General features: G+C 39.6%; 1 pseudogene; it reads left to right on the top strand.

Annotated features, from left to right (window-relative positions):
• Nucleotides 1-7,609: 7,609 nt before the first annotated feature.
• On the top strand, nt 7,610-10,590 carry LOC118538644 (ATP synthase F(0) complex subunit C2, mitochondrial pseudogene; annotated as a pseudogene).
• Nucleotides 10,591-11,084: the final 494 nt, after the last annotated feature.

Here is an 11,084-nt window from a genome sequence, read left to right on the forward strand (position 1 = left end):
AGCTCTGGGTGTTATTTTTAAGTGCTGAATCACTAAATTCTACACCTGAAACTAATATTACACTGTATGTTAACTAGAATTTAAATAAAAACTTGGAAAAAGGGGGGCGCCTGGGTGGCTCAGTTGGTTAAATTTTGCCTTCGGCTCAGGTCATGATCCCAGGTCCTGGAATAGAGTCCTGTTTCGCGCTCCCTGCTTAGCAGGGAGTCTGCTTCTCCTTCTGCTCCTCACCCTGCTCTCGTGCTCTCTCTCTCTCAAATAACTAAATAAATAAAATATTTTTTAAAAATTAAAAACTTGGAAAGAGGGAAAAAATTTTAAATAAATTATAAAATAGACATTATTTTTGCTGAATTTTACACTCCTGCCTAATAGACTTACAGGGAGATAGGACAGATGGATATTGTTTTATAACTCTTAAATTCTCTCCTGTGCCTAACATAGTGGTATGTGATTGTGAATTGTTAAGCTGAAATTTTATGATACCCAAAGCTTAGTGCTACTAAGATTTCATTTCAAACAACAGACCAAGAAAATAAATCCTACTTGCAGAAGACAATGCTATATTAAATCAACGTCCAGGAAAAAAAAAAAAAAAAAAGATTGATGAATCACTGACCTCTACCTCTGAAACCAATAATACATCATATGTTAATTAATTTTAAATAAAAATTTTTTTAAAAAGTCAACATCCTAAATACTACACTCCTCTTTTCCTTTACTTTTTTTACCCTCATTTCTACTTATTGAGAGCAAGAGAGGGTGACAGGGAGAGGGAGAGACAGAGAGAAAGCTCCTGCCATCGTAAAAGACCATGCTTTATTCTAACAATGAGAAACTATTACCTATTGACTCTCCTCTTTCAATAAGCACTGTTTTGACAAAATGATCTGAAGCATCTACAAATTACAAAGCACTAACTCAGTTAACTTTGGGACTAAATCATAGCAGACTTTTTAACTCCTTACCATTAAATCTGCTCATCCTGCCAAAATGTGTTGTTGAAATTTCACATATGGAGCCCAAGAGAATAAGGTACAGTGTTCTAGCACTCTTGGTTATGTCTGGGATAACAGCCTAATGAAAGATGGAAGTATGAAAACTAAAATAAAACAAATTCTTGCCACCTAACAGAGATTTGAGTTTATTCAATTTCTTGTTCACCTGATACTTTTCACATTTTTTGTGGCGGGTATGACATGTTCAGCTTTCCAAAGAGCTACTTCTTGGATTCGGATAGTGCAAGAAAGAATTCTAGCTGTTACAGCAGGGGTTAAAATGTGCACATGCCTGCAGCAATTCACTCTCTGACTAAGCTGTCAAAACATTTAAATTGTGTCCCTGTCGGTCCTCCCTTCCTCCTCCACCCTCTCCCTGCAGGGGCTCCCAGCACTGAATCTTTGTCAAAAGAGAAGACACAGTCAGATTAGGAAACTACACATTTCTAAAAGATTGCCACATTTTTGGGTTGCTTGTCATGTTTATTTCTTTATGTCATTTTTGTATAATCCTTGCTGATTCTTTTTAGTTTGATTTAGTGGAAATGTCCCTATTTTAGGTTAGTTAACAACTTAACAAAAGACATTACGTTTGGTTAGTGATCGTGCTTAAAAAAAAATTCAAATAACTGGAGACTGTCACTGTCTCTGAACCATGAGGAAAATAAGCACTTTGCAGAATCACTTTATAAGTACTTCCAACTGGTAAGTGAGAATGTAGAATAAACTGTAGCAGAGAGACTTCACTAAACATGTTGTTGAAATACTTAAATGTGTACAGGGGAACAAAGAGTAACACAAAGAATGCTGAGCCACAAAACATCACCTTAAAATTATAAATAATTAAATAAATACTATTAAAATAGAATATATTATATAATAAACACATCATGCAAAAATTATTAAAATGTTAGAAAATATTTATTATTAAGCACCTGCCCAGAACTAGGCTCTACTATGCCTCTGATTATTGCATTTAGTCTTCACATATCTGGCATTCACTGAGTGCCTACACCGTGCTAAGTCCTGGAATAGCAAATGAAAGACACAATCTTTGTCCCTCCAGTAGCTCACAGTCTAGGGAGGGGAAAATGACCAATAAACAGTTGTGAAATGAGGTCCCATGGACCTATGCACACTTACAAAGGAATCTAAGAAAGGACGTCCAGCCATGATTGGAGGAGTTGGAGATATTCACCAAATACCCGCTTTGTAAAAAAAGAAAAAAAAAAAAAGGTGGAGGGGGTGAGAGGTGGGGAATCCCAGCCTTAAAGAATGAGAGCCAGAAGATAAAACGCTTGGGTGGGAACTAGAGAAAGAAGGAAGCTTTTTCAGGCCAAGGAAGCAGCACTACAAAGGCAGAGGATTAGGAGAAAGCAATGCACATTTGGGGGAACTGCAAGTGATTATCATTAAAGCTCAGGCTGGAAAATGAGGGGAGGAGGCATTAATGCAAGGCTTGGTGTGCCATGCTAAAGAGTGTGGGCTTTTCCCTGGAGGCAGAGGGAGAACAACGTGATTTTTAAGCAGAGTAGCTAAGTAACTGTATTTTTAATCTAGAAATAATGATAATCATAGATATCCTTTACTGAGTGCTCTTGTGTGCCATTCATTTTATACTACTCATTCTTTTTTTTTTAAGTAGGCTCCACACCCAATGTGGAGCTTGAACTCACAACCCTGAGATCAACAGTCACATGCTCTATGGACAGATCCAGCCAGGCGCCCCTGTTATTCATTCTTATTTAACTCTCTTTACCATGTTATAAGTAGGTATTATATCCTCATTTTATAGATAACCGATGCTCAGAAACTTTAAGGAACTTGCCCAAGTTTATCTAGCAGCTAAGGAAAGAGGCTAAATTTCACAATGTTCTCACTTTCCCACCCTAGCTCTCAAAATAACTATTGTCATGTGGTTAGAAGCAGGTGTTTTGGAAACCAACTGACTGGGCTTGAATTCCCTGCCACTTTACTTTCTCTGTGACTGTACAGCTTGTGCCTCATTTCATCATCCATAAAATGGGTATAATAAAATCCACCCAAAGATAAATGAAGATAAATAAGGTGGTGCACAAAGCAGTTAGCACAAAGCCTAGCCCATAATGTAATGCTAACCGTCAGTAGAGTATGGTACTAGACTAGCCGCTGTGCTTAAGTATGTTTTATACATCCACGTAAATCTTTATAAGAACCAGACAAGGTGGGCATTATCTTCATTTTATAGATAAAAAAACAACAAAAAAAACTGAAACTTAGTTAAATTCAGTCACTTGCAAAAAAGTCACATAACTAAATGGCACAGCTGATTCTGCCCTAAAGCCTATACTTTTTTTCATAATGCAGAATATAGTGTACCAGAAACAGTCTCTTGTGCACTATACAGGATAAATTAAAGAGATAAGATAGGAGGCAGGGGGTAGAATATTTAAGAGGCTTTTGTATAAATCTAAGAGAAATATGTCAAGAGTCTGAATTAAGTTAGTGGTTATGTGGAGTAAAATAAGTCAGTTAAGAGATATCGACCAGATTAAATGAGTAAGACTGGGGTGGCAGATTGAATGTTGAGAAGTAAGGGAGAGAGCTAAGGAGGGCTTTCTGGTTTTTGGTTTGGGTCACTGGGCAGATGATAGCCCTGAGATAAAAAGCAGAATGGGAAAATTGGAATTGGAAATGTCTTGGATAATTTTTATTGACTGAATGAACAAATAAATAATTTCAATTTGGAATATATTAAGTTCACTTACATTCAAACATCTAAAAAACATAAACAGTAGTCTAGCAAATACTGGACAGAATTCTGTACTAAAGAAAAAGGGAATATAAATAGTCTAAATCACTACATGTGTAAATGGCATTTCTAGAGAGACTAAAATAAAAACAGAAGAGGATCAATGATAGAAATTTGGAATTAAGGAAGAACCTTTTTTCCACTAGACTCAAATTAATATGTGGAGGAATTCCACTTGAGTAGTGTTCTTGGCCTATTTCTCCACTTGTTACATCCTACAGGGTGAGCTGTAGGGAAGGAACTGAGGACGTAGCCTCTTTCTCTCTCTTTGACTATCAGCCTCTCTTCAGGTCATTCATTGTCCCCGCTCCCCAATGTCTCAAACTGTGACTAGGAGAGGCGGTTCAATTCTACTGTTAAGTATTTCATAGCCCATTGTAAATACCCATTCAAAGACACATTTTATAATTAGATTTATCAGCAATGAAGGTGGGTCTTTATCTCCATGTGTTTTATTCCTCAACTGATTTTAAACTTAGGAGATGAAGAAAGAAGTGCTGTTTGTGGACTCTCTAAAACCCACATAGCTGGGAAACCCAAAACTAAAGCAGCAAGAAAAAGAAAAGGAGTCCATGAGGAAGGAAAAGAATGTACAGTAAGAAATATAGGAAGAAAACCAGGAGAGAATATTGTTACCAAAATCAAAGGAGGAAGAATCTTTTTTTTTTTTTTTTTAAGATTTTATTTATTTATTTGACAGAGAGAGATAGTGAGAGCAGGGACACAAGCAGGGGGAGTGGAAGAGGGAGAAGCAGGTTTCCCGCTGAGCAGGGAGCCCACTGCGGGGCTTGATCCCAGGACCCTGAGATCATGACCTGAGCCAAAGACAGATGCTTAACAACTGAGCCACCCAGGTGCCCCAAAAGGAGGAAGAATCTTAAACAAAAAAGTGGAATGGCCAATAGTGTCAAGTGCTATGAAGAAGTCAGGGAGTATAAGATCCAAAACTAGTCTACTAGACCTGGTCATTGAGAACAGGTTCAAGGGAATGACAGAAACAGAAATATCATAATATACAGAATATAGTAGATAGGTTACAGTGATGGTCCCAATTTTTTATGCTTCCTTATATTCCTGCCCTCTAGTAGGGCCCCCTCCCCAAACTGATAGTTGGCCTGGCCATGTGACTTGCTTTGCCCATTGCGACATTAGGAAATATGAAGTAAGCAGAGGCTTCAAAAAGTGCTTTCACGTTTCAGCTTTCCATCTTGAACCCTTCCCAACACAGGAACATTGCCAGGTTAGCTGTCTAGAAGGATGTGAAACACTCCTTGTGGAGTCAAGTTGACTGCCCCAGCCAAGGCCATCCTAGACTAGCTAGCCCTCAGGCAACGCAAAAGCTGACCACCAACACTTGAGCAAGCTCAGTCAAGATCAGCCAAATCCAACCACCCATAGCCTCATGAGGAATAATAAATGCTTGCCACCTCAAGCTACTAAATTTTGTCATGGTTTATTAATAGTAACAGCTAACCAGTATAGAGTAAGGTACAAACAAGCAAGCTATAGTAGGTTGTTGTAACAACCTTATCTCAGAAACTCAACCAGCCTAATTATCTTGTTTTTATTTCTGAGTCTCTTTAATTTCTTATATTTATAATACAACTCCCCCAAACCAGTCCCTCCTCATAAATCATCATAGACTGCTTTCTAGTTTCTCAAGCCAGCATTTCTTCCCCCTAATTCAGATTCTGACTATGTACAATCCTTTGACTTTTTTCAACCTAGACTAAAAAGGACATTTACAGTCTGGACCCTATCTCTGCCGCCACCCAAACTCTTCACTAGAAGATTACATCAGAATATAAAAAACAAAAATCAAAAGAAAACAACAGCTCTTCAACAGAGGTAATAGGGAAAATAGAGAGGACACAGATATGTTTGGTCCTGAGGGGGAAAGAGGAGGGGGACTGGGTAGACAGCATCAAACTTACTAGCATATGGGATGATTAGTATCTAGCTTCTGGGAAAATTCATTCATAGAAGGAGGTAATAGAGCAAGTTGCTCAAGGAAAATGGGCCAGGTCTGAAATAACGTTTGAGCAGCAGCAGTAGAAAGAGAATTGCCCAGAAACACAGAAACATCAGTAAGTGGGCTACTGCTACTGGAGATGATGAATCTACAGTAGAACAATCCACATATAGGTGTGACTTACAGCAACATTGCCCTATAGGTGGTGAACTAACACCCTGCTGCAGTTGGGAAAAGTGAACAGTGCAGGACTGTTGGCAAAGTATTTGATGGTATTGGTGCAAATCCTGAAATGATAGTCCTTAGAGCGTTTTGTTTCCTTGCCAGGAATCATCATTCCCCTATTACACCACCTCCCTGTCTCATCCTTTCTTCCTCTTCTTCCAGTTAACTCTTAGCATTCTATTAGATCCCAGCATAAATATCATTTTACTGGAGATACCTTCCCTGAACACACCAAATAGGCTAATCCTCTTCTCTTATACTTTCTTTAAAAAAAAAAAAAAAAAACATTTGATTTATTTGAGAGAGAGAGAGAGAGTGAGCATGAGCGGGGCGGGGGGGCAGAGGGAGAAGCAGACTCCCTGCTGAGCAGGGAGCTGACGTGGGCTTGGGCTCACTCTTGCTCTCTCTCTCACAAAAATAACTAAATAAATAATCTTAAAAAAAAAAAAAAGATTCATTCAAACAAGAATTACGTATGGATACAAAATCCAGGAGGAAGTTTGATAAGAAGCAGGATATATGCATAGCCCCAAAGTATTTCCCCACAGATTATTTAGTGGTTGAAAGAGGGAAATAGTAAATATACAGTGGAGAAACCAGAAAACACTTTGATTAGGTGATCAAATTAACATCACCAATAAGGGGAAGGCAAACATTGTACGCCACCAGTTGTGGTACCCTAAGAAGGACACATTGCTGATGTCATATGCATCTAGGGACTCATGATCTGAATCCAGTCATCAGGCAACACCAGACAAACCCAAAGTAATGAACTTTCTATAAAGTAACTGTCTTGTATTCTTTGAAAATATCAGTATCATCAAAGATAAAGAAAAACTGAGGAAATCTTTCATAATTGGATACTAAAGAAATAAGGCAACAAATTGCAATGTGTGATCCTGAACTGAATCCCATATTGGAAGGGAAAAAGTGCTGTAAGAGACATTATGAGGGCAACTGAAAAATTGGATTATGAACTGTAGACTGGATAAAAATACTGTTTCAATGTTAAATTTCCTGAATTTGACAACTGTACTATGGTAATGTAAGAGAATATAATTTTTCTTAGGAAATACATAATAAAGTACTAAGAGGTCAAAGGGAATGACATTACAACCTACTCACAAATGGTTTATAAAAATAAATTTAAATGACATATATTTGGAAAGAATGAGAGACAATATAATAAAGCAAACATGGCAAAGTGTTCAAAATGGCTAAATCTGGATAAAGAGTATCTGGGAGCCTTCTATTATTATTTCAACCTTTTCATATGTTTGAAAGAATTTCAAAATAAAACTTAAAATCAAACAAAGGTACCACTCTGGTGGGGGATATTGATAATAGGAAGGCTTTGCCTCTGTGAGGGCAAGGGGCACATGGGAAATCTCTGTAGTTTCTCCCCAGTTATGCTGTGAACCGAAAACTGCTCTAAAAAAATACTCAATCTTAATTTTAAAAACATCAATGAACAAACACAAAAGACAAGAGAAGGACAGGAGTTCTGGGTGATGTAAAGTCCAAGACTTAATTTTAAGGTAGATTGCTCAATAGCCTAAGTGACAGATATCATTGTCCTCACTTTACTGAGAGGAAATTGGTATTCAAAGGCCTCAAGATCTGATGCTACCTAGCAAAGAGGAGATACGGCGCAGGTAAGGAGAAAATGAGCCAAGTTCTTCCCTCGGCTCCACTTGCCATCCTAATTCACTCCCTCGATAGATGAGCTCACTGTAGGAAAAGCAGCTCCCTCACACCATTTCACCACCTCCTCCCACATCTGAAATGATGCTCTGCTCAGATCACTAATTGTCTCATTAAGGTTCCTGCACGCACAATTCTGTAATATTGGCCACATACATTGTCCTTTTATTTTATTGACATAGCTGAAGAAAAAGAAACCATAGTAAGATGTCTACTCCTAGCACAATTTTCCCTAACAATAAGGGAAACGATACCTTTTCATCAATGTTTGGTTTCAGCTTTAATAAGTGTGGCTTCTGGTTTTCTCAAGCTCCTTTCATACAATTTTATGAATTGGGTAATACCCTGTAACCCAATTTTCCTAATAGGAGGGTAATACTAGATCTAGATTATTGGACTGAGTTGAAATACTATCTAGCTAAGTCTTGTGCAACATATAAAACTTTTTACAGGGCACGTGGGTGGCTCAGTTGGTTGAGCGTCTGTCTTCGTCTTGGGTCATGATCTCGGGGTCCTGGGATGGAGCTCCCTGCTCATTGGGCAGTCTGTTTCTCCCTCTGCCCCACCCCCTCAACCCCACTCATGCTCTTTCTCTCTATCTCAAATTAATAAATAAAATCTTAAGAAAAAAACCAAAAAACTATTCTTGCAATACATATCCCCTAATCACCCACACTTCTTTCCTATACTAGCTTTCCCCTTTCCCAGTAATTTCTGGTGTTAACTTTAGTTTCTGAGTCTCCCACATTTCTTTTTACTACACAGTGGCACTCAGACCAAGTTAGGGGCAGTCCCAAGAAGAGCTGTGAAGTGGACAAAGATTATCTTTACTGCCCTCCTTTCCCCCTCTTACACTCCTGCAGTCTACACTCAGCCTAGAATCCTGTAGTAGATGGCAAAAAATGGCATCAAATCCTTCCCCTCCCTGTAGCATTGTAGATCCTCCCATCAAAAGAGAGATTCTCTTTCCCTACCCTTTGAATCTGAGTTGGGCCACATGACCTGCCAAATGGGACAGCAGCAAACACGAGGTACAGCAGAGGCTTGAAGTGCTTGTACTTGTTCTCTTGCTGCACCTGGAAACCTGAAACCACCATTTCACAGGCCTGTTGTAACCTGCTAGAGGATAAGAGGCCATTGGAGGAGAAGCAAGGTACCCTAGCCCACAGCCAGCCAACTACCAGACACATAGGCGAGGCCATCTGGCACCAGCCAATCCCCAGCTGACCTACCAACTTATCTAGAAGCAACTAGAAACCATGGACTCATGAATAAGCCCATCTAAGACCAACAAGAAAACCACCAAGCTGATTCCTTACCGTAACCATCCCATACCTTTGTGTTTTAAGCCACTAAGCCTTGAGGTAGTTGTTTATGCAGCAAAAGATAATTAATATAGACTTAAATACCTCCAAGTAGGTATTACTCTCACCCTGCCCTCCTGGTTACCCATCTTTATCCCACTGTCACCCACTACCCACCCAACAGCTGATCTTTTCTCCACCATCAAAACTCATTTTTTCCACGTTTTTACAACCTCAAAATCCTTGATTAAGCTGATAAACTAATACGAATTAATTCATTTATAAGTATGAAATAATCCTAATTAGTGTAATTAGAGTGTAATAAACAAGACAACATACATACACACCGAGTCCCCAAAAAAGGCCCCAAAATAAACCTCCCATTTCTTCTATCATTCTCCTGTGCAACATTCTGACTAATACCAGAAAGGAAAGGATTTCTCCTTCCAAAGCAGCAACTTGAGAATTCATGGGCTTACCTCTTTTTTCTCCTTCCAAGAAATAAAAGTTAATTTTTATTATTTCCAGTAGAGATATACCCAAGTTATGAAATCATGGCTCTAACTTCTTATCTCCTTCCCTCTCATCAAATTTGAATGGTTTCCAAATGAGTTGATTAACCTTTCTCTACCAAAATCGACATATCTTGAGTAATTTCCAACTTACTCTCTGAACAGTTAAGCCCTTCAAATGCCCTTTTCTTGTTCCTCTGTCATAGTCAAACCCTCTACCTCCAATGTCAAGGTTTAACAAAACTCTCAAATAACAAGCCAGGTCTGATTTACATACTCCCAATATATTAGCAAGTCACGAAACATTCATTTAACCTACAAAACTTCCCTCCTGAGTAGTCTACCATTGTTCTTTCCTAACTACATTTTTATAATAAACAGCACATCTGCCTCTTCTTAAAACACATCCATTCATTTAGAAAACACTCAGTACTTGCCTTACAGAGAACCTCCTTTCTCCTGGTCTCATGATTCCATCCCGAAACAATAATACTCCTGGCCTCCCTCCCCATCTCCTCACTTACTCATCCCAAGGGAAAGAAAGTAAGTGTATATTATTGTGGGCTTTGGGAGAAAGAACTAAGCAAACTTGAGCCTCAGTTTTCATATCTGCCAGTGTAGGGAGGGCATGTCTTAGTTGACTCTCTACTATGTTATAAGCATACTCTGTCTTCTTCTCTGCACTGAGAGCATCTCTCCTGTCACAGCCCCTCATCCCCTGAAAATGTGAGCTGTCTGGCTGCAGTGGTGCTAAAACCACCAGAGACACTGACAGATGAGAGCCTCAGCAACTTAGCAGCCCCACGTCCCCTGACCTCACTTATTCCTAGTTGCAGCTTCTAAACCAGCGCCATTTCAAGGGACATCAACACAGCAACCAAGTTCACTGGGGCTGGGGCTGCCACGGGGTGGCTGGCTCTGGGGCTGGAATTGGGACTGTGTTTGGGAGCCTCATCATTGGTTAGGCCAGGAATCCCTCTCTGAAGCAACAGCTCTTCTCCTATGCCATTCTGGGCTTTGCCTCTTGGAGGCCATGGGGCTCTTTTGTCTGCTGGTGGCCTTTCTCATACTCTTCACCAGGTGAAGGAGCCGTCTCCACTTCTCATAGCTCTTTCTCCCATGTCTCGTCTGCCCTGTATGTTCCTTTTCACATACCTCCCCAGGCAGCCTGGGGAAAGTGGTTGGCTCAGGGTTTGACAGAGGGAAGACGAATACTGTATTAATGGGGGCGGGGGGGGGGGGGGTGAGATTAAGCATAGTAGGCCAGGTTCTGCCCCTACAGAGAGAATCCTACTATTTTGAAGGGTTAAGTCCAATTAATGAGAGATTATATAAAAACAAAAAAACAAAATAAATATCTTCCTGTTTTGATCCCCAGACCACCTGCTGAAAGGACAAACAGGGACTAGAAACTAGGCCAGCTTCTCGCATACCAAGTCAGCTCTTTGGCACATTTCTTCCAACTTTTCCACCCAGAGGCAGTCCCTCTTTACAATCATCTTCCAGGAGTGGGTGTTTTCTTCTAATTCTTATGCCCAAAGGAAGAGGAAGATGCTTTTTTCTAATCTGAACAATGAC

This window comes from Halichoerus grypus, chromosome 3, assembly GCF_964656455.1.
Source record: "Halichoerus grypus chromosome 3, mHalGry1.hap1.1, whole genome shotgun sequence".
NCBI classification, from domain to species: Eukaryota; Metazoa; Chordata; class Mammalia; order Carnivora; family Phocidae; genus Halichoerus; species Halichoerus grypus.